The 23,383-nt window shown below is 55.4% G+C and overlaps 1 long non-coding RNA gene across 1 annotated transcript; it reads right to left on the reverse strand.

The window, feature by feature from the left end:
* Positions 1-12,790: 12,790 nt before the first annotated feature.
* On the reverse strand, positions 12,791-22,043 carry LOC138920591 (uncharacterized). Its single transcript, XR_011432019.1, has 2 exons — positions 21,692-22,043; positions 12,791-13,447 (listed from the first exon to the last, which is right to left on the reverse strand). It is a non-coding gene; the product is annotated as an uncharacterized lncRNA (long non-coding RNA).
* Between the last annotated feature and the right edge of the window lie 1,340 nt (positions 22,044-23,383).

The following is a 23,383-nucleotide window of genomic DNA, read 5'->3' on the forward strand; positions in this document are numbered from 1 at the left end:
GCTGGAGACCCTCACAGCCCCAGCGCCTCCCCCAGGAGCCCACCCCAGTGGCTCGCCTCCTTCAGTCATGGCCAGCCTGTGGCTTCACCATTTCTCAGACAAGACTCTGCTGCACGGAACGTCCCATGAGCCTCCACGGGCCACACGCCTGATGCATGGACACATTCAGAACCAGGGTCTCTTGCTGCAGGGGGACCCCAGAGGCTGCAGCTCCACCCTGCCCAGGGCGGGACCCCTGCATTCCTGACTCAGGGTCCTGATCTGTGTCTTAGGAGATCGTGCAGGTGGCCTCTGTGACCCAGTGGAGCAGCGGGCACCCAATGTGCACATATGAGGCCCGAAGGCCCCTTCTGTGCCCAAGGGTTGTGATCAGGGGCTGGTCCTGTAGGGGGCAAGTGGGTGACCAGGACCTGCAGGGAGGATGGGACATAAAGCCACCGTAGACACTCCACCCTTCCCAACACCCCACACCTCTGACACTCCCACCTCTCACACCCTCTTCCCGTGCAGATACGGAATGCTCTTGTTCCTGGGGTCCATCCAAGGGAGGTTTACCCCTCAGCCCATCCCAGATGTTGGGGGAGCAGCCCTGGGCGCAGCCCCAGATCCCAGGAGGCTGTCAAGAGGGGACAGGGAGCCTGAGATTGGAGGCAGAAACCCTGGCTGGGGACAAGCTCCCTGCCGGCCCTTCAGCAAGTCCTGCCGCCCTCAGCGTCTTGGATCTCAGCTACAACACGGGAGGCAAACCCCGCCTTGAGGGACACATGAGGACCACCCGCCCGAGACGTGTCAGGGGCAAGGGGCCCTACGCAGGCTCCAGTCAGATGCCACTTTCCCTGCCCAACTCGGCCTCCTGTGCCTCGGTTCCCCCAGCTGCAGATGCAGTGCCTGGCTTGTGGGGAGATGGACAGCTGCTGTAGGCCCACCCATGAGTGAAGGGCCTGGCCCCAGGGAGTGGCCAGACAGGCTCCCAGACCACCCTCCCGGTCTCGGGCAGAGGTCAGCAGCAGGCGTCAGGCCCAAACAGCCTGGGTGCTGGTGCGGGCCACACCCACCTCTGAGCCTGAGCCTGCATCTGCACCACTGTGCCATTCCCAGGTAACTGATCAACACGACTTCAGCCCAGGGCCTGGGTGGCGGGGTCACTGTTACTCCAGAGGTCACGTGGAGGTGTTCTCAGGTTGTGCTCCCAAAATGACCATGCACCCAGGACAACTTCCTCACGATCCCTGAGCCCCAGGGCCTGCCTTTCCTTCACACCTGCCCCAATTCCATCCTCCTCCAGGAAGCCTTCCTGTTCCTCCCAGGTCTCCCTTCCCAGACACAGCACTGGAACCAGGCCAGACCAGGGGAGGGGCCCGACCCTGGGGGCCCAGGACAGGTATGGAGATGGGGACTCGGGTGCAAGCAGAGGAGGTCTCAGACTGCCATGGGGGGACCCCAGTTCTGACGTTCTCCAGCTGGGTGACCCTCCCTGGCCTCGTTTTCCTCATTCATAAAGCAGGGGCTTGTAGATGGCACCTGCTGCCCAGCTGTGTGCAGGGACTGGAGAAGCCAGGTGCTAGAGGACAGAGGCGGGTGCAAGGGGCCAGCAGTGCCCATCCCCCCACCTGCCCGCTGGGCTCCCGGAGTCTGAGCAGCTTCTTTCAGCAGCGGCAGAGGAGCGGGCAGGGCAGGTCTTCAGACACAGTGAGAAGAAAACACAGCCTCCTTTCACAAGCATCTCTGGGGAAAATGCCAGAGAAACACCCAGAGTTCCTCCAAGGTCTCGGCTTCTGACAATGACCCAGGAGACGTGGGAATGAAGGTGCCGCCCGGCTCTGCTGTCCCAACGTGGGCAGAATCCGCTCGTCCTGCCCACTTGACCTGGGCCCCCTTCCCAAGGGGCTCATCTCCAGATTGGAGATGGGGCGGCCGACTCAGCCGGGCCAGCCTCGGGCACCAGCATTCCAGTGAGGTGCTTCTCCCTCCGAGCCGGTCTCAGGCCGGCGCCTGGTCCCCGTGGATGGGGAGCACGTTGCACTGGGAGCTGCCGAGGTCCTTTCCTGCGGCTGTCTGTGGGAGCAGCCAGCTGGCAGAGCTGGCCTCACAGCCAGCACAGTCTTGACCTGGGCTCAGAGACGGGCAGGGGTCCCTTCCAAGCCACCCCAGCATCACCAGAGGCCCCCTTGTGCCCATCCTAGGGGTGGAACTCAGCTTAGGCGTGGTTCTCACGCTCCCAGACAGCAGAGGGAGGTCCCCGGAGCAGGCCCCAGCCTGAGGGGCACCCGAGCTGGGCAGGAGTTGAGAAGGACTTCGGGCCGCCCTGTGCCAGAGCTACAGCCAGGAAAAACTAGTCCCTGTCCAGCTGAGGGCATACACCTAGGCGGCCCCTCTGTGTCTGGCTAGCTGGCCCAGCCCCAGTACCACACCAGGCCCCTGCTCGTGGGAAGGACAACAGGGCCTGCCTGGGGCCCCACAGAGGCCAGGAAGCCGGAGACAGAACAGAATCTAAGTTCCTTGGAGTCACGGGGTCACAGAGGGTCAGCCCTGCAGATGTCCCCCGAGGTGCTCTGGCCAGCCCCTTGCCCAAAAGTGGGGAGGCCAGGCCTGGAGAGGGACGAGGGTTTGCCAAGAACAAGGTGACGACGCAGCTGCTCATACCGCCTGCCCCTGCCCGTCCTGCCCCTGAGGGTGGGACGGCGGGGGAAGGTCTGAGGCTGGTGCACCCTCCCTGCTGCCTCTCTCTCTGCCAGCGTCATCCTCAGCCTCTCCCGACCCACAGGCTGCAGCCCTGGACAGCACACCCTGGCCCCCAGCAGCCATGGCAGCTCTCCCGGTTGTGCCCACAGCAGCTGCGGTCTGCAGGGTGTCTCTGCGCAGCAGGCCACAAAGGCCGGTCCCTAGAGAGGGTGCCTGCTGCCCAGGAGGGGCGGGGCCAGCATGGAGGATGAGCACGTACATTCCAGTCGTCATGTCCCGCCTGGCCCTTGTTCCAGGGCCGGCCCAGCCCCGCCCGGGGCCCGCATGACGCCATCTTCCAGGAAAGTGGAGCCCAGTGTCTGGTTTCCAGCAAATCCTGTTCTGACCGCCCAGATTCAGGACCGTGCGGGAGATTTCAGCCCAAACAAAAGGGAATCTCGAATTGGGGCACCAGTATCTCCCCGTCTCCTTGTGGAGAGAGGAACGAGGAGACGGACCAGAAGAAATAAATTTGCTGTGGTTGCTGAGTGTCCCCGTCCCCAGCCCGGGGGTCAGCCCCGGCCCCATCGGCACAGTCCAGGCCCCTCCGCTAATGTCCCTGTTCCCTCTGGGCCTCAGTCGTTGCCACAGTGATTTGTGGCTTTGGTTTCTGCTCACATGGCCTGTGAGCCCTGTAGGGACGTGACTGCTGTCGGCCCGCCTCTGTGGGGGCCCTCCCCCAGGGGCTGGCGCCACCCTGGCCGGTGGCGGATCTTGGCTGATGAGCGATGTGGCTTTCTCAGGGGGACAGCGTGCTCCCTGGAGGCTTGTTGTGAGCCTGCGCTGTCGTTGGGACCCCCTAGTTGGGGTCCTGGCTTTGGGACCACTTGAGTCAGGTGGAGAGACCAGGCCAAGTAACAACGGCCTCAATACTGCAAGTTCCTATTGAGCTCCTACTGTGCGCCCAGCACCACGTCCCGGGACTTCCCAGCAGCCCCCAGACTCCCGCAGCATGCCACTGAGGCAGCGCCACTGCGGGGCCTTGTGGAGCCTCAGGGAGGGGGTGCGGGTGGAGGGCAGGGCAAGCGCTGGAACTGGGAGCGTGGCTGCAAAGCGCTGCTCCCGAGGCCTTTGGAGCCGACCCGGGGGACGGTCAAGCCCCTCCGTGCACCTCAGGGGACCCGGGACGCTCTGTGGAGGCGTCAGGGGACGCCAAGGGGCCCCAATGCCATCCCTGGTCTCTGCAGCTTTCCCTCCTCCAGGAAGTCTTGATGGAGCTCACGCTCCACGCTGTGCCTGCTCCAGGGGGCAGCTCAGCCAGGGCCAGAGGAGGAACAGCCACCAGCCGCTGTGCCGGGGCACGGGGTCTGCGACGGTGCGGGGACTGACTGGGGGCACGCGGCAGGTTTAGACTGTTGGTTTTGAGGGTCCCTGGTGTCGGAGCTGGAGTCCTGGGCCCGAGCTGGGGAAAGGTGTGAGTGCATGAGTGTGAGTAGTGAATATGCATAAGCATGAAAGAATGAGAGTGTGCGAGTGGCTGTGTTAGTGTATTAGTGTGAGCATGTGTGTGCATTCACGGGTGTGTGTGAGTGCACAGCTGTGTGTGTGTGTGAGCGTGTGTGGGTGTGTGAGTGTGAGTGCACAGCTGTGTGAGTGTGTTAGTATGCGTGTGTGAGTGTGTGTGCGAGAGCCCTGGCCCTCCCCTCCCTGGCAAGTTTCTGGGTCAGAGCTAGGGCAGGGCAGTCCTGCCCCCTGTCCCCCCACACACAGACTATCCCTCTTAGTGTGCACCTCCTGACCCTCCATGGACCCCCATGCCTGTGTGTGGTGAGGACAGCACTGCAGGCCCCTCTGGATGGGTGCTGGGGGGTCCTGGCTTTGGAGGGGCTGCTGGCAAGTGGCGGAGGTTGGATTTGAGCCAGGTGGGTCCGACCATCTTGCTTCTCCCCGATGGTCACTGAGCAGAGGGTCTATCCTGGGTTGCTCAACAGAAGGGGCAGGTGGGTCAGTGGTCGGGCTCCTGACCGCCCCTAGCCTGCAGGACACTGTGGGCCAGCCCTGCTGCACAACCAAGGGCCTCTTCCCATGAACTCCAGGGCCCTCTTGTTCCGAGGGCTGTGATCCAGCCACACGGGCTGGAGAGAGGAGCCCAAGTCCAGGGGATGCACCCCGGGAGGGCCCGAGCCATGAACGTATCTGTCCTCTCACGGTCAGATGCGGCTCATCAAAGAGGCACATGGCCCTGGAGGACTTGCTCAACCTCACTGAGTCTGCTCTCCTCCTGAAGGGGCATGGGGGCACAAACAGGCCTCCCTGCGGGCAGGCCCATCCCCAGCAGGTGCCCCTGAAAGAGACCTCCAGAGCATGACCCGGCCTGACACCTGGTTTCCATTGGGCTGTTGTGTTCACTGCACCACTCGGCTGCTGTGTGGCCTAGACGAGGAGCTCCTCACCCTCTCTGTGCCTCTGCTCCTTGCTGTAAGGGAGTGTAACAGTGCTGACCTCGCAGGGACATGGTGGGGCCCCAGTGACAGCTGTGAGATGTTTCCAGTGTCTGCATCCATTAGTGCCAAGCAAGTATGAGCTTATTGTTACAATGGGGAGTGGGGTGGACGGGGAAAGGGGGCCTGGGGGAGCCCTGGCAGCGCCCTGGGAGCTGCGCCAGGAGGCTGCTGGGGTGATGGAGATGGTGGTGGGCAGGGAGAGGAAGGGGGCTCAGGCAGGGCCAGGGACACTCTGTAGGTCTGGGATCGACCTGGAAATGGGGAGGGAGCAGGGGTTGCCTCCCCTGGGGTTCCAGGCAGGAAGCTCTCTGTGTGGGCTCCAGCCTCGGCCTCACAGACCCAGCCCTTCCTGACGGGCTGGGCGCAGACCCTCCGACATGCTGACGCAGCATGGGCCGAGTGGGTACTCACAACGGAGCCCTTGGCATCCTGAGAGGGAACTGCGGTCCAGCGATGAGGCCGCATGGGGAAGGGCAGCTGGTGCAAGCCCGCAAGCGGTGCTTTAAAATGTCAAATTTACTAGTGGTGCCCCAGCCTTCCACAGACCCGGGCTCCTCCTGCGGCCTCCTCCTGCGGCCTCCACCTCCTGCTCCTGTCCTGCTGTCAGGACTCGCAGGCAGCTGGATTCGGCAGATGGTGGACGCCCAGCCTTGGGATGGTCCCTGGGAGGCCTGTTCGGTGTGACGGGTGCACGAGGTGCCCCGAAGTGAGCCCCACGCACCCCAAGCAGCTCCCTGGGGCCAGTCCAGCCCCCACTGCACGCCAAGAAAGCCTGGCTGACATCAGCTTGGGCTGTCGGGGTGCAGGCCTGCCAGGGCAAAGGGGTCAGGACAAGCCAGCTCCCCCAACACGTGCTTTGGGGGCCATTGGCAGAGTAAGCCTGAAGGTGGGTGACAGGCACCCCTGACCACCCAGCAGACCCGCTCATCCTGAGGCCCGGCCACCAGCCAGGGGAGGGAGCTGTGTTTGGGGGTGGAGGGCTGTGTTCCCTGAAGTCCTGTCTCTGTGGAAGCCGTGCCCCAGCTGCCCCCAGCGCCTCCCTGGGGATGGAGAGAGGTTAGCTGCCCCTGCACACCGCCCCCAGGACCTGGGCCCACAGCAGCTCTTCCCGGACAGGAAAGCCTGTCGCAGCTGCAGCGTGACTCCCCCGGGGCTGATGGAGTCTCAGCACGAGGGGAGCAGGAACCTGGCCGTCCTCCCAGACCCTACGGCTGTGCCGGCATCGTTCCCATTCGACGCTCAGTTCACAGAGGCTGGGAGAGGAGGAAGCTGGGGTCCCAGCACCAAGTCTGAGCCCCCAGCCCTGTGACTCCGGGAGGAGAGCCGTCTGGGGCTGTCCCGGGGCTCAGGGTAACCAGGAACAGCAGCCATTGTCTGTGTGTCCCACTACACGTCAGCCTGCCATTTCCTCCTGTGGGACGCTGTCCCCATCCCCTCCTTGGGCCAGGGCCGTCCTTAGCCCTTGGCCTCCCGGCGCTCACCTTTGCGGCCACCGCAGGTCCTGGTGGCATTGCTTCTCCGTTGCGGCCCCCAGAGGGTGAGCTCCAGGCGGGGAGGCTGGGTGGGGTCTGTGCTGCTCCATGCGGATGCCCAGTGGGCTGGCTGAGGGCAGCTGGCGCCCAAGGGAGGGAGTGCCAGCCTGTCTCCACCCACCTGACACAGCTGGACCTGGGGCGGGAGGGTGGCCGTGAGAAGGAGGGTGATGGAGCGCATCACCCACGGCACCTGCTGGAGCAGATGACAGCCAAGGAGACCTGGGGTCCCATTCGAGACTGACAAAGCGCCAAGCAGAGGCCCTGTCCCAGGGCTGCCTCAGAGAGATGGGCCCTGGGTGTGGCTGCAGCACCCTGGTCCTCGCACCCCACACTCCTGGGGAGGTCACGGGGGGCACCCCAGCTGTGAGCCACGGAGGCCAGCTGCTCACTTGGTGGTGCCTGCTCCAGCCACCACACTCTGTGGCCGCACAGCCTTGCCACCGTCACACCAGCGAGTCCTCCGTCCTGCTGCCCAGCCCCCAGACTCACCTCACGGCCTGGGGGTGACGTCTGGCCCCGCGGACCGCCTGGCCTGGCCCCCTGCCCAGCCCCCCTTTTCCCCGGCCTCTGCTCAGAGGCGCCTCAGACCAGCAGCTGAAGGGCTGGCCCTGGAGATGTGGCCCCTGCGACGTGGCCAGAAGGAAAGACGCCAGGGGCCCAGAGACCACAGGCCTGCTGGAGCAGGAGCCCGGTCCCGCCTTCCCTGACAAAAGCAGGTCTCACTCTGTACAAACATCACTGTCACCGTTGCATCCACCCAGCCTGGCTCCGTGCAGGAAGGGCTGCGGCCCCCACAGACATGCTCAGGGGCCCTGGGGAGGGGGAATGGGGGCCGAGCTGGTCTGGGGACTCCCAGCCAGCAGCCAGACTCCGGGCCCTGGAGAAGCTGTGGGTAGGCAGACGGTGGGCTGAGCCTCGGGGCCGAGGGCAGATGAGGCTCCAGCACAGGGTGGCGCTCAGGCAGGGTCGGGTGGGGGCCTCCTAGGTTCTGGCTGCAGCCCCGCAACGGGAGCTGAGCCATGCAAGCCTCTCTCACAGGGACAACGGAAGACACCTGTCTCTTGCTTTCCTTGTGAAGACGAAGCCCGTGGCGGGAGGAACAAGCAAGAGGCGCAATGAATTAATTATGGCGGAGGCTGCAGAGCTTCTCTGAGCCGCATTGGGGGCGAGGCGGCGGCCAGGGCTGCTGCAGGGGCTGCGAGGACACGGCGTCGGCGGGGGAGGGTGACAGCGCCGGCTGGGCGGGGCTGCACACAGTCCCTGCTGCCTGCTTCTCCACGACGTCCTTGCTCATCTGGCCTCCGTCTCACCCCCGGGACCCCCATCCCAGGAGGAGGGAGGGAGGGAGACCCTGTAGATGGCAGACCCGGGAGGAGACGGGAGCTCGCTGGGCCTCATACCTGGCATGGGCCTCTGGACAACGCGCGTCACATGTGGTTTCCTGCCTTGTACCTTGGCCCCAGCTATCCCCTGCCCACCTCCTTCGGCCCTCCAGGCTGCAGGAGGCACAGCCGCGCCTTCCCCTGGAAGCCCCCCAGGATTGCCAGCCCCAGGGGCCCCTGGGCTCCTGGTCGTCGTTTATAGCCCAGCCAGGTAACCGCCCTCACTCCTGGGCCTCCTCCATCAAACTGGGCACTCCTGGGGGCAGCCACCACAGAGAAGGGACCCCCGGGCCCCGGCCAGCTGCTCACTGGGCACCTGTGGGTGTCTCCGCCTGCTCCAGGCCCCTCTGCCTGCGGGGGACCCTCGGCTGGGACAAAGTGAGTCCTCCCCGCACGCCAGCCCCGGGACACAATCGATACCCAATGAGCCTTTCATTACGAGGCTCTTAATGATTCAGGGTTGGCTCCAGGAGTCCACCCGGCCGTGCTGTGCAGGACACCACACAAAGCTGTTCTGGAGCCTGCGGGCCGGGGCCGCTGAGCAAACTGAAGGAGGAGGCTGAGGGCCCCTGGCAGCTCCGGGTTCCCTGTGGAGACAGAGCAGTGACGCCCTGGAATGGGAGAGCTGAGGCTGCTCCCGGCGTGCCCAGGCCCAGGACACCCCCCAGGTGGGGGATGAAGACCTCAGCTATGGCCCCTGAGATCAGACCAGGAGGGTCTTTGAGGACAGTGGCCACTCTGGGGGCTGCAGGGCAGCATGGGGGTCCCTGAGCGTCCTGGGATTCTCACCAGCCCCGAGTTTACCGTGAGAACGGACCTGCTCCTTTGGGCCACACCGAGGGGGAGACCAAGGCGTGTGGGGCCGGGTGGAGCCGAGTCAGAAGCCCACTGCCTGCTCTCTGCGTGCCTGCCCGCCTCCCCCTGGTCACCTCGCTCTCCAAGGCAGACCAGTGTCCTTCCTCCTCCAGCGCCTCCTGCAACCCCACCAGGGCTGGTGCCAGGATGAGGATGCTCATTAAGACAGCGAGTAGAGAACCCACACCAAGGCCGGGGCAAAGCTCGGGCCCTCACCTGCAACCAGGCCTCCCTGCAGAGTCAGGGGCTGCGGCACCCTGAGGGCTCCCTGGGAGGAGGTCCCAGGTCCACCCGGGCCAAGGGAGCCTGTCAGACTCAGAAGCAAAGGCTCCTTTCTTCCTGGCACATAGACCCTCTCCCACATTCTAGAAAACCCCCAGGGACGCTGGGTCTCCCAGCCTGGGTCACCTGCCTCGGCCTGTCTCCTCCAGGTGAGCTGAGCATGGTCTGTCCACCCACTGCAAGGTCCCAGGACAGGGTTCCTCCCACGGGAGGCCGGGTCCCTGCTCAGCCCACCAGGAGGTGTCGAGGGCCCGTGGCCGGCGTGTGAACAGACCTGGCTCAGCGGCTGAGTGGCCCACGCCAACATCTCCAGGTGTTACGGGCTGAATCGTGTCCCCCAAATTCAAATGTTCGAGTCCTAAGCCCCAGCACCTCCAAACGTGACCTCATTTGGAAATAGGGTCGTTGCCGAGGTAAGTAGTTAAATGAAGACGAGCTCACACTGAGTCGGGTGGGCCCCCAGTCCCATACGGCTGGTCCTTATGAAAGTGGGGATGAGGACCCAGACACTCGCATGTGAAGACGGAGGCAGAGATCAGGGTGATGCTTCTACGAGCCAAGGAGCACCAAAGACTTCGAGCCAAACTCCGGAAGCTGGGAAAGAGCGTGGAGCGGAGGCCCCCTCATAGCCTCAGGGACCAGCCCTGCCGACCCCCTGACCTCGAACTGCCAGCTCGGCCACCCAGTTTGCGGCTGTTTCTTGTGGCTGTCCGAGCAAAGGGATCCACCGGATCGGAAAGGGACAGTGGGGTTTTGAGCAGCACTTTCTGGGACTTGCGCCACCCACCCACCCCTTTCTGAATGCGCAAGGCTTCAGTGACAGATGGGGAAACTGAGGCATTGAGATGCGAAGGGATTTGCCCACAACACCCACAGGTCAGTGGTGGCATTGGACCCAATTCCCCGCCCCACACCTGGCTCTTCCTTCGGCCGTGTCATGAGGGCCTCTCCCACATTACAGATGGGGGGACTAAGGCCCAGAGTCACCTGACGGACGGCACAGAGGGAAAGGCCGCAGGAGCCCCACCAGAGGGGAACACCCCCACCGTGGGTGCAGGCAAGGCTCTACAGCAGGGCAACACAGAGAGGACTCAGTGAACCAAGCGGCCAGGAAGGCTTCCTGGAGGAGGGAGCTCTGATCGGGCTGGAGGATGGGCAGGGCTAGGCAGCATTTCTGGGGCGGAGACCGGAATGAGCTAAGGAGCTAGGGGCCAGCTGGGCGGGGACATGGGCAGCAGGCGAGGATGGGCAGCAGGATGGCCGCAGGCCTGATGAGACCCTCGCCCAAGGCCCCGGCTGCCGTAAGGGGCTGGCACGCAGGCTCCCACTCAGAGCCGCAGCTCCGCATCACGACCGATGCCCAAGGCCTTTAATTCCCGTCTTTAATTACAGAACACAGAGCGCATTATCAACAAACTGTTTCACATGAAAAAACGGAGCCATTTGCCGAAGCCAGGCCCAGCCAAGCCCGGGCGATCGATGCCTCCAGCAGCCTCTCCGGCCGGCAAATGGGGCCTTTCTGCTCTTGACAAAGAGGAATGTCCTCAAGGTGAATCTCTTTATTCCTGCTCCTTTCAGGGAACAATTTCGGCAGCTGACGGCTCCTTCCGCGAGAAACAGCGATTTCATGAAATGCAGAGCAGTCACTGTGGACCCTTGCTTTCCAGCGGCCGGCGGGAGCCAAGGCCCCCAGCTCCTTTCTGCCCTTCCCCCACCTCGTCACACCCCTGCCAAGCCCATCCACATGGAAATCCAGGAGTGGGGCCCCCAGGGGCAGCAGCTGGCCCCCATAAAGCCCCACACTCTCCCCCAGCGGGGGGATGACCAGGCCCACGGCCCCTGCACCTCACAGCACCCCTTCCTGGCATCAAGCCCGTGGGAGCCGGCACCTCCCTCCACAGCCACAGCAACTCCTCTGACGACCCCAGCGTCCGCTGAAGAGCCCAGGGCCTTGAGTGTGGCCAGCGCCCCTGGGAGTCCCCCACCCAGTACACAGGGCGCCTGTGATGAGAAGGTCAGGCCAGGGCTGTGGAACATTCTGGAGTCAGGCTTGTCCTGAGAACGGAGATGAACATAGACCACCCAGCTGTATGGCTTCAGGCAAATGACCTCTGGGAACCTCTGTTTCCTCCTCTGTGAAATAGGCGTGGGGCTGGTCAGCCTCTCCCCCTGGGCCTTCAGAGACTCGCGGACAGAGCGGCGTCTTGCTGGCTCTGTATTCCGGAGGCACCGCCTCGAATGGCTACAGAATGAATGAACGAGGTGGGGAACAGCGGGGGTGGAGGATGAAGGCCTCCCCATCCTTCCCCGTCCATCGGCTTCCTCCAGGGAGGACAGGACGGTGGGAGGCAGGTCTGGGAAAGAACCAGGTGGAGGTTCTGACAGCTGGCCGGGGAGCCATTTGCATGGGTAAGTGAATTTGAGTAATTGTTATTCGGGATCACGAAGTCTGCAGGGTGAGGGGGTCACGAGGCAGGCCCCGGGGGAGCCCCTTCGCTGAGGTCTGCACATCCAGCATCAGCAGCGGGATGACGATGGGAATCCAGTCGCTGGCCTAATGCTATTATTTATTTGCCTCCAGCAGGACCCGCCTCCCCCAGCCCAGCACCAACTTTCAGGGGCCTTCAGAGCATGGGGTGGGGGTGCCCCAGAATGTCAAGCCTGCCCATCCCAGAATCAGGAAGGTCTGTGAGATGCCTTCCGGACCCCCTACTACAGCTAGGGAAACTGAGGCCCAGCCCCCAGCCCCGTCACACGGCACACATAAGAGGGGGAGCCCAGATGGGAACCTGGGTGTTCTGACCCCAATCCTGGGACAGCCCCCAAACTCTCTGCCCCCCACGAGAGCCCTCAGGAGTCAGAGCTCAGCCCCAGCCGCCCCTCAGGACCTCCCCTCCTCTGGACCCTAAGAATTGCCCACCCACTCCTCCCTGTGAGTGGACCTTCCCAGGCAGGCCTGGCCCGCTCTGCACAGGGGCCTGGACCCCTCGGGTCTGCAGCTGGCAGAGCATGGGCTCAGGCTGAGAGCCCCGAGCAAGTAACCCACCCGCTCGCAGGTAACCCACCCCATGGGGCCTGGGGAAGCGCTGGGGGCCCGGGGTGGGTCAGGCATTTCTCAGAGGGGCCTGGGAAAGGACTGGCCACATGGTGACGAGCCGGGTCATCTGACTCCCACTCCGTGGTCTGGGTCTGTAGTGGCCCATGAGCCACCCGTGCATTTTCCTGTGCCCCTTAGCATGCAATGTCCACATGGGAAACACTGTCAGGGTGGCTTGGACCATGTGCCTGTTGGAATTGAGGGAGCATCCATTCATTCCCGCAGGGAGGAAGCGACCCCATTCTTACAGCTTGCATCTGGGGGGAGGAGGGAGAATTGCCCCAGAATGAGAGGGGCCCGGACCTCCTTCAGGAGGCACACATGCCACGGGGCCTCGCAGACCCCAGCCCCGTCCTCCCTTCACAGAGAGCCTGGTCTCCAGCTCCTGCCTCCCCAACCTCGCAGGAAATATCTTCATAAAATATTGATCGGGTAGCACAAGCCTTGTTTGTCAGGATGAAAGGATGGGGAGACTTTGGCATGTAAATTAGGTTTATTCAGTGCTGCCTTAACTCTTTCCTGCCTGGGCACCTTGGCCACCTCCTTGGAGGCCCCACAAAGTGGGCAGGAGGTACAGGCGGGCTCAGGGCAGCCTGGGGGACCCAGGACCCAGGCGTGTCTGGCATCTCTTCTCCAGCGTGGCCATGGAGCTCTTCCTGGACTGGACTTTGCCTCTCTCCTCACTGGGTACCTGCCCATTCTTCTGCTGGGTCCAGATGCAAAGCTGTGTCAGCGCCCCCATCGCTGAGATCAAGAGCTCAGTGGCAGACGCAGACTTGCGCGGCTTCCAGCCAGGCCTTGGCACCATGTCGTGTGGAAAGGAGATCGGCTGTGAGGCTGGCAAGAGCTTCCGTCTTGACTTTTAAATGTCATAATCCCACCTTGCTACTCATGCTGGGATCAATGGCGGCATCTTCAGATCCTGTTCCAGCACCCAGGGTTCTGGGCACCAGGGAAGGGGGCACCGAGTGGAGCAGGCACCCGCTGGCCTCGGTTTCCACACTTGTAAAGTGGTGGGGTAACTGTACCTGCCCCTTAACATCATGGTCAGGATGAAATAGAGCCACTTGTCGACGCCACAGTGCCCAGCAGTGACAACTAATCAAGAAACAGCATCTTTCCTCATTGTGCCTAGAGGGAGGGAGGGACAATGAGTGAATAAATGAATGAGTGAGTGAATGAGTGAATAAATGAATGAGTGAGTGAATGAGTGAATAAATGAGTGAGTGAGGGAATGAATGAGTGAGGGAATGAGTGAGTGAGGGAATGAATGAGTGAACGAATGAACGCATGGACACTCCTGCAGGACCTCAGCTATCCTGCAGGGTCTGCAGTCACTCCCTCAGGAGCCCATGACCTCCAGGAAGCCTGTGTCCACAGCGGTTGGGCGCTCTGGGGCTCTCCTCAGCTGCCAGCCCAGGGTCCCGCAGGTCCAGCCTCCTCTGCCCCCAAGCCCCGTCCCGTAATCCTGGCTCCACGCCCTGCGCTGCTCCCTCCGGCAGGTCTGAACCTCCCACTGGGCTGCCTTCACTGCGTGCCCTGCCATTCTCGGACCCCTTCCCCTCTGCACCTCAGTTTCAGGGATCTCTGCCCCTCTGCCCCTTCTGCTGCCAGGCCGGCTGCCAAGGCTGCTTCTACAGAGAGGGTCCCCTCCCCGCTCATGACATGGAACCCCCCTGTCCCCTGGGAAGTAGGCAGTGTCTTGGCTCTCAAAGTCCAGCCCCACCCTGGCCTGCCAGCACTATGCCGTGCGTGGGGGCCCCGGGCAGTCACAGCTGGGAGGTTGGCCAGTGTCCTCCCACCCAGGCAGCCACCTGTCCACCCACCCATGCACTCAGCAAACTCAGGAAGGAGTACTTGATGCCTCAGTTCTCCCAGGAAGCGGGATTTAGCAGACTTGGAGTCCTTGGGAGGATTGTGCTTATTTGCCAGCACAGACGCCGTAACCAGTGGGAGCTGCCTCAGTGCGCCACACCGCTGGATTTACTCCACAGTCGAGGGGGATGGGGGGCTCTCAGGGCACAGTTACATTCCAGGACACAAATGACATCGGGCCACACCCGCCCTGCCTGGTCATTAATCCTGCAGCTCTCACCAGCCGGCGGTGGCCTGGTTCTCTGTCCCCTGACGGATGGACAGATGCCCTTGTCCTCCTGTGTCTGGGTTCTCAGAGCCTTGCTGACGCAGACGTGTCTCCCTCACTCTCCTCTGCCCTGTCTCCACCACCCCTGCCCTTGTCTACAGCACACGTGCTGGCGAGCCAGCCAGGGGCACGGCGCTCCCCACCAAGGGGCTCCCGGGGCGAGGCTGGGACCTGTGCACATATGTGTACACACATGCACACACGCAGGAACGCACACTTGTGTACACATGTGTGCACGTGTACATGCATATGCACACACGTGTGTGGGAATACACACACGCGTGGACACCCCCCCAACTCTGAGTCACCACTAGGTTTCCTTGGGGCCAGGTCAGCATCCTTCCTTCTGGGGTGGGGACAAAGCGTTGGAGGAAATCTTGAACAGGGGCTTTGCGGGGTTCTGCCACTCCTCTGTGTGTGACCTTGGCCAGGCCTTCACTCTGGAGTTCATTTTCCCAGAAGGAAACCCAGGAGGTGGAACATGCCGGATGCGTCAGGGTGGCTTGTCCAGGCCTTCTGCGTGAAGGCCGCAGGTAACAGCTGAGGGGTAAGCGGCACCTCAGGAAGCGGTCGACGACAAAGTAAGGGGCCCGGGACAGTGGGCCAGAGGGCCTCTGAGTGACAAAGGGGGCACGTCCTCTAGACTCCCCAAAACCCTGCTCTGTCCTGCCCCCTGCTCCCCACTCCCTGCTTCAAGCGCTGTGCCAGCAATAAGAGGTGGAGAAGACGCTGACCTGCCTGAGGGGCCCACGGGAGGATGGCAGCTCCTCTCTGCTTATTAATCCTTGTTTTAGTTGTCCTAGGAAATCTAAATAAGCAGCCCAAACATCTATTTCCTGATTTATTAATTTTGGATAGAAAAATGTTACTCCCTACTATGCAAGGTGGAAAAAATGAGGGCCCTTATGCTCCCCGCCGCCAGGAGCCCGCGGCCTCCGCCTCCCGAGAGCTGCCGCTGCCGCTGCCGCCCGCGCTACAGCCAGACGTCCACCATGTTCAGTTCTGCTTTGTAATTACAATTAAATCTTCCATCCTTTGTCTCTTTGCTGATTTTAATATTATAAGCCAATACACAGCATTTCAAAACGGTGTAGACACCACGCAGGGCAGATTTCTGTTCCAGCTGTGATGGAGTGACAGGGAGTGGATTTACCCTCCCATTTTAAGCAACTAAAGAGCCAGGTGAAATACAGAGAGCAGCAGTTTCGAGGCGATGAAGACCAGGCGGTGCCGGCAAGGGACTGCTGAGAGGAAACAGGGAGACGACTCCGGGGATGCTCCAGCTTGCTGCCTGGAGCCGGTTCGGTTCTGGGGCCTCAGCACAGAGCCCAACGGCTCCCCGAGGGGAGGGGACAGAACTGAGGATTCTGAGAGGACGAGGAGCAGAGCAGAGCGGAGGCTCTGAGTGGAGAGAAATGCACGGAACAGAGAGCTGCACAGAGAGAGGCTCCGGATGCTGCACCGACCCCTTGGGGCCGTTGGCTGAGATTGGTCGGCGCGTGCACATAGAGAAGTCTCTAGAAAGTCAGGAAGATACAGAAGACATGAACAACACTGTCAACCACCTTGACCCAAGGGATATTTACAGCCCAGCCCACCCAACGGCAGCAGAATCCACAACCTTCTCAAGAGCACACGGACCATTTACCAAGATTGACCATATTCCAGGCCACAAAATGAGATTCAGTAAGTGTAAAAGGATTCAAATTTTATGAATCATGTTCTCAGCCAAAATAGAATTAAATTAGAAATCAACCATTGAAAGATATTTGGAAAATCTCAAATATTTGGAACCTGAATACACACAGTTCTAAATACCCACGGCTCAGAGAAGAGATCAAAAGGCAGATGGGGAATTTTCTTTAAATGAGTGAAAATGGAAACACGACATATTGAATTTGGGAAGGCAGCTAACGTCGGGCTTAGAGGAAAATGTTCTCTCTAAGAACCTACATCACAACAAAAAAGAAAGGTTTCAGATCAATGACCGAAGTTTCAACTGAAAAAAACGGGAAAAAAGAGCAAAGTAATTCTAGAGTAAGAATAAGAAAGAAAACAATAAGGAGCAGAAACCAATGAAAGAAAAAGCTGATTATTCAAAAAGGTCAACAAAATTGATAAACTCGTATCTCAACTGATCGAGAAGAAAGAGAGAAGGCAAAAATGACCAATATCAGGAATGAGCGAGTGGATATTACCTAATATTCTACAGTTATTATAAGGAAAAAATAGATTATTATAAACAACTTTTTACCAATAAATTAGACAACATGGGTGAAGTGGAAAACTCCTTCAAAGATAGAAACTATCAAAGGGCACTTAAGAAGAAATAATCTCAATCGTCCTATATCTGTTGGGAAATTGAGTTTGTAAGGAAAGCTCTTCTACAACAACACTGCAGGTCCTGGTGGTCTCAGTGGTGAGGGGCGCCTGCGTTTAAGGAAGAAATAATACCACTTCCACACAAACTCTTCCAGATGACAGCAGAGGAGGGGACGCTTCCGACACCATTTGATGAGGTCAATCTCATTCTGGTAGTTAACCAAAGACCTCACAAGAAATCAAACCAGCAAACAACATCCCTCACAAGATGCAAAATTGCTTACCAAAATTTTAGCAAATCAAATCTATCTATCTACCTATCTACCTGTCTGTATCTATACATATCTATCTAATCCATATATATATAAAGGATAATATATCACGACAAAGTGAGGCTTATTTCTGGAAGGCAAAGTTGATTTAACTTTGAAAGTCAGTCAATGAACTTGGCCATATTCAGGTACTAAAAGGAAAAACATATGATCATCTCCATGGAAGAAACACTTAACATCCAACACTGATTCATGGTAAAAAACCCTCAGAAAATGAGGAATAAAATTCTTGCACCTGATAAAGGCCATCTATGAAAAACCTACATCTTCCTAAGATTGAGAACAAGGTAAAGACGTCTGCCCTCATCTTTTACTTGTTCATCACTTTTACTTGACACTTTACTGGAGTTTCTATCTAGTGCAATAAGGCAAGAAAAAGAAATAAAAGACATACAGATTAGAAAGAAGTAAAACTTTCCTTATCGTCTTTTTTCATGTAGAAAAAATCCCATGGAGACCACAAAATAAAAGTTACTACAACTGATAGTGAGTTGGCAGAGTGGCAGGGTTCAAGATCAATATACAGAAACCAACTGTGTATTTACATACTCACAGCAAACCATCAGAACCTGAAATTTTAAACACGATGCATGTAAAGAACCATTAAGAAATATGGAATGCTTGGGCCTAAATCTGACAAAAGATACGTGAGGCCTGTACACTGAAAACTACAACATTGCTGAAACTCCAGAAGACCTAACAAACGGAGACTTGTGCTGCGCTCACGGAGAGGAGGACTCGAAGTGGTGAAGACGTTGATTCTCCACAAGCTGATCTATAGATCAATGGACTCTCAATCAAAATTCCAGTAGGCCTTTCCCGTAGAAATTAACTAATTCTAAAATTTACAATTCTAAAAATTCATATGGAAATGGAAAGGACCTATTAGAGTCTGAACAATTTTGAAAAACAAGAATCAAGTTGGAGGACTTTATGTGATTTTAGGGTTAATTATGAAGTTACGCTAATCAAAACAGTATGGCATTGGCATAAAGACAGAACACAATAGAGTCCCAAAATAGACCCACATATATATATATATATATATATGGTCAATTGACTTTCGACAAAAGTGCAAGGACAGCTCAATGGAGAAATGATGGTCTTTTCAACAAATGGTACTGGATTAAAAAAAAAAGAAGAACTTTGATCCATACCTCATAGCATATACAAAAATTAATTCAAAATAGATCATAGACCTTGAACCATAAAGCTTCTAGAATAAAATAGAGCAGGAAGTCTTTGTGACCTTGGAGCAAGCAGAGATTTTTTTATATATGACATCAAAAGCACATCCATAAAAGAACAAATTGAGAGAACGCACTTCATCACAGCTGAGAACTTCCACTCTTCGAAGTACATGGCTGTGAGGCTGGAAAGAGGAGCAACAGACCGGGACACTATGCTTTCAAAGTACATGTCTGTAAAGGACTTCCGTGCAGAGTATATAAAAGCTCTCAAACCTCAGTAACAAGAAACCAAGCGCCCAATAAAACGGGCACAAAATGTGAACAGAAACTCCAACAAAACCAGGGCTGGCAAATGAGAGCATGAAGATGAGATTGTTAGTCATTGAAGAGATGGGAACAAGATCCACATGGAGATGCCATTACACACCAACTAGAATGTCTCAAATCAGAAAGACCGACCTACCAACGGCTGGCGAGGAGCTGGAGCGACTGGAACCCTCATATCCTGCTGGTGGGAATGAAAAGATGGTGCAGCCACTTTGGAAAACAGTTTGGCAGTTTACTGAATCATTAAACACACACCTACCAGCCATTCCACCCCTAGAGAAATAAAAGCATATGTTTACATAAAGATTTGTACACAAATGTTCATAGCAGCTATGTTTGTAATAGCTCAAAACTGGAAACAATCCAAAAGTTCATCAGCTGGTGAATGCATAAACAAATTGTGTATATTCACACAATTAAATACTATCCAGCCATAAAAAGGAACGATACTGGCAAAGGCGTGAACGAATCTTAAAATAATTTTCTGAGGGAAAGAAGCCAGATCAAAAAAAAAAAAAATGAGGATATACTCTATGCTTCCATTTATATAAAATTATAGAACTGCCAACTATCGTGCCTGACAGCAGCCCAGTGGCAGCCTGCGGGTGAAGCTGCGGGTGGAGTGGAGGGATGGATACAAAGGACGCAGGAAGGTTTGGGGGGATGGGTACGTTCATTATCTTAACTGTAGTTTTGGTTTCACAAATGTCAAATGTATCAGATTTTACACCTTCAATACGTGCAGTTTATAGCATGTCAATTATCCCTCAGGAACACTGTTTTAAAAAGAAATAATATAATTAAATTGTAACATAACAAGGAAAAAGAGAAACATTAAAAGCAATTTTAAAGAAAGAACATATACGCGATAAACAATTATATGGAGAGCGAACTTCACAACTGCGACAATCACGACCACACCCAGTGGAAAGTGGATTCCACTAGTAATATGTGGTCTGACAGTACACCATCCATCCAGAATTCCGCACCCAGATGCACAGTATTCGAGAGACAGTATGAAACGAAGACTTTCAGAACCAAAAATCCATGAGAGATTGTCGCATCGAAGACGTTCACAGAACGCGCTACAAAGGAGTACACTCTGGCTAAAAGAGAAGCGAGCCCGGGAAGATGCAATGAGATGCACGAAACTCAGGCGAGCAAAGAGAATGCAAAACAACGCGGGGAAATCTGAAGGAGAATCGCCTGTATAAAATGACAGCATCACTGAGTAATCCGGAGGGGTCATGAATACTATTAAACCAAAATGTTAGAGAAGACAAACACTAATTCATGATTCATGGCAGACAAAAACCTCTTAGCAACCTAAGAACACAAGAGGATCTCCTTATCCTGGATAAAGAAGATCAAATTCCATAGAAAATATTGTTCATAACGGTAAAATTCAGCTCCACTTTTATGCCTCATCATGCTGGAGAGCCGAGAACCTAGGAGCACATCGTGGCAAGAAAAAGAAATATTATACAGTCTAGAAAGGAGGAAAAAACCCCAGCTAAACTGTCACTATTTCCAGACCATTGTGAAAGAGGAAATTCAAGGGCATCTATAGACAACTATTAAAATTAGAGAGTTCAATGACTTGAGGAATACAAATTCAGGATAAAAAATTACTAGCAAAACTTAGAGAAAGTAATATAAGATGCCATTAACAGTTTTTAGAAAACAAAAAAGTTTCTAGGGACACTTGTAATAAATAATGTTTAAGACATTCTAATAGGAACTTTGTTGGAAGGCGTGAAAGTAGATGTAAATAAATGGAGAGACATAGAATATTCATGAAGGGAAAGACTCAATAATGATGAAAATTCTCTTTAAATTGTTCTAAAGATGAGATACATTTCTAGTTTATACCCAAAATGAGTTTTTCAAGCTGATTTACAAAATGAATACTCAAGAGCAATGGGCCAAAAATAGCCAAGACCTGAAGGTAACGGTGAGAGAGACTTACCCGGGAGACCGCAAGACTTGCTTTGCAAAGTTACAGCTCTTAGAGTATGATGCGGTTTGGGATGGACAAATGAAATAATGAGGCTGAAGAGAGAGCGAGGACAAGACCATCACCCATGTGACCTTGGTACATGACGGAGGAGGCATCACTCCCAGGGGGGAGGGAGGAGCCAGCTCGTGGTGCTGGAACCATGGAAAAGAGATGCTTCATGTGTGAAGAAAAAATAAATTACAGGTGGGTAAAAACCTAGCTGTGAAAATGCAATACTGCCAAAGATAATGTAAGATTTTATTCCAATATCACAAAACATAAGGGAAAGTTTGGTGTATCTGATGCATTAAAATTTAAAATTCTGTTCAGCGAAGGACGCCATCAATAAAGCAAGAAATGTGAGCCTCAGTCTAGGAGGATATATTTGCAACCATCTAACCAATATACTATCACAACCCAGATGCATAAATAATTCCTCAAAATCAATAAGAAAAAGGCGAGCAGCCCAATAGAAACATGAGCAAATGAGAGGAAACTATAAATATGAGGAGAAAACAATGTGCAATAAATATGGGAGAAGATGCTCAACTTCACTGCTCATACCGATAAACACAAATTAAAACAAAGAGATGCCATTTTTCACCCATTAGAGAGTAAAAAATTAATAAGTCTGGTGCCGCCGAGTGTTGCCATGAATTTGTGGAAATGGAAGCTCCAGCCATTGCTGGCAGGAGTGTAAATTGGTATAGACAGCAATTTGTCAATACTTAATAATGATGATAATGGTTAATACGTATTCAGCACTCGCAACGTGCCAGGCACTGTGAAAAGGACTCCGGGGGCCGGCCCGGAGGTGTATCGGTTGGGCTTGCGTGCTCCACTTGGTTGGCCCAGGATTCTCAGGTTCGGATCCCAGGCACGGACTTACATACCGATCATCAAGCCACACTGGGGCAGCATCCCACATACAAAATGGAGGAAAGTTGGCACAGATTTGGCTCAGGGCCAATCTTCCTCACCAAAAAAACAAAAAAGGACTCCACACATGTGAATTCATGGAACACCGAAGATAGATACCACCCCTTGAGCCAGCAATCTCACCTGTAGGAGGACCTCCACACGCTGGCGAAGGCGGGTAAGGACGGAAAACTGGAGACAATCTGAGAGTTCCCTGTGGGGAGGGATCAGTCAGCCGTGCCTTATTCCCACCATGGAATATTCTAGCGCAGTTACATCAATCAACACGGATAAATTTCAAAAACTTGATGTGGAGTGAAAAAAGCAAATTGGAAGACGTTTCACACTATTATACCACTTACATAAACTTCAAAGCATATAAACTACTATTTGTGGATCCATACGTGTGGTAGAAAGTATGAACTTGCACCTGGGATGACGCACACCAGCCCATCCTCCTCCATGACTCGCCGTCTGGACAGCTGCCCTTCTGTCTGCGGGAGCCTAGGCTCCTCCAGGAAGGGAACAGGCGCTCAGGAACGCCGGGGCCAGCCTTGAGGAGTGGGACGTGGAGGAATTGCTTCCAGTCGTTCCAGAACAGCCGGCATTTGAAATCTACTAATGAAATTCATTGTGATTCATGAAAACAGCACAAACACACGATACTACAACTCAATTCATGCCAAAGAAGCATTTGTTATAATCCCACCTTCACTTCGGATGAGAATTCTTCACGTGGTGGGAACAGAGGAAATCTCACGCTTGGTGAAGCGTCGAAGGCTCTCATTAAAATCTGGAACGAGACGAGATGTCAACACTCACACTTCTATCCTCATTGCAGGCCCGAGTCAATGCAATATGATTTTTAAGAGCTAGGAGTACAAGAAAGGAAGAGGCAAAAATTGTGATTTGGTGAATAGCAGATCCAAGGGAAAAAAGCAATAAAACTAATGAGACAGTTTAGGAAGAGAGAAACAAGGCCAAGATCTAAAAATCTATGGCATTTCTATCTATATAGGAAAACCACCTAAAAGAAGCTGCCTCCATTTACAATAGCTAGAAAAACTGTAAAACCTGTTGCAGGGAAAAAACTAACAGAAATGCACACAAAACCTATGTGAGAAAAACTATAAACTTTACTGTCAGACACAAAACAAAATCAGAATAAATGGGTAGAGATCCTGTTCTTATATGAAAAAAACAACGTTGTGAAAACGTCAGTGGTGCCCAAAGCCATCTCCACAGGCCGCAGAATCCCTGTCCGACTGCAACGGCGCCTTTCATGGAATGTGGTACCCTGGCTGAAATTCACCTGGAAAAGACAATGCTTGAGCATCACAAACCCAATTTTGAAAAAAGAAAAACAATGAAAATTGGACTTGCAGACAAGGCACCATTTAGGCCAGAAACAGATGGTGTATCTATGACCAGTGAGGACACAGCGGACGAGGCGTCACACCCCAGGGGAGGGCAGGGCGGAGCAGCCTGGAACAGGCTGCCCAGTGGGACAAAATAAAAGTAGATTTCTTAGTCATGAACATGGATAAATTCTGCAGATGAAAGATGACATAAAGACACACACACAATGATAAATAACGCTGGATTTCACCGGCAATCAGGGAGATGCCAACGAAAGCAACAACGAGATACTGTTTTTCATCCATTAAAATAGATAAAGGGTCAAAGATTGATACATTGTAAAAATGATGAAGGTATAAGAAAAACAGGTTCTTGGGGAATACTTTTTACAGCCTTTTCAGAAAACGACTTGGAAATGTCCCTCAAAAACATCGCCGTGCCCTCCTTCAGCGCAGCCCGTGCTCTCTGAGCTCCGGG

This window comes from Equus caballus, chromosome 24 (assembly GCF_041296265.1).
Source record: "Equus caballus isolate H_3958 breed thoroughbred chromosome 24, TB-T2T, whole genome shotgun sequence".
In the NCBI taxonomy this organism is placed as follows: Eukaryota; Metazoa; Chordata; class Mammalia; order Perissodactyla; family Equidae; genus Equus; species Equus caballus.